This window comes from Gavialis gangeticus, unplaced genomic scaffold (assembly GCF_001723915.1).
Source record: "Gavialis gangeticus isolate Ggan-Ray unplaced genomic scaffold, GavGan_comp1, whole genome shotgun sequence".
NCBI classification, from domain to species: domain Eukaryota; kingdom Metazoa; phylum Chordata; order Crocodylia; family Gavialidae; genus Gavialis; species Gavialis gangeticus.
The window spans coordinates 13,045,670-13,045,893 of record NW_017729034.1 but is presented as its reverse complement, the minus strand read 5'-3'; positions in this window follow the sequence as shown (position 1 = coordinate 13,045,893).

Genomic DNA, 224 nt, shown 5'->3' with positions numbered 1-224 from the left:
GCATCCTGGCAAGAAAAAAAAGCAACCCCCCGGCACTCAACGTCAGTTACAGCTGCCAGCGGGGGTCACTGCCCCCCCCTCCGCCCCCCGCACAGAGGGGCCAAGTGACAGCCGCAGTGGCCCCAGCATAGGCCCTGCTGCCTGGGAGGCCTCCTCCAGGAGGCCACAGAGCCCACTCCAGTCCCTGCTCCTGGGGTGAGTAGAGGTTTTGGGGTTTTTTCTTT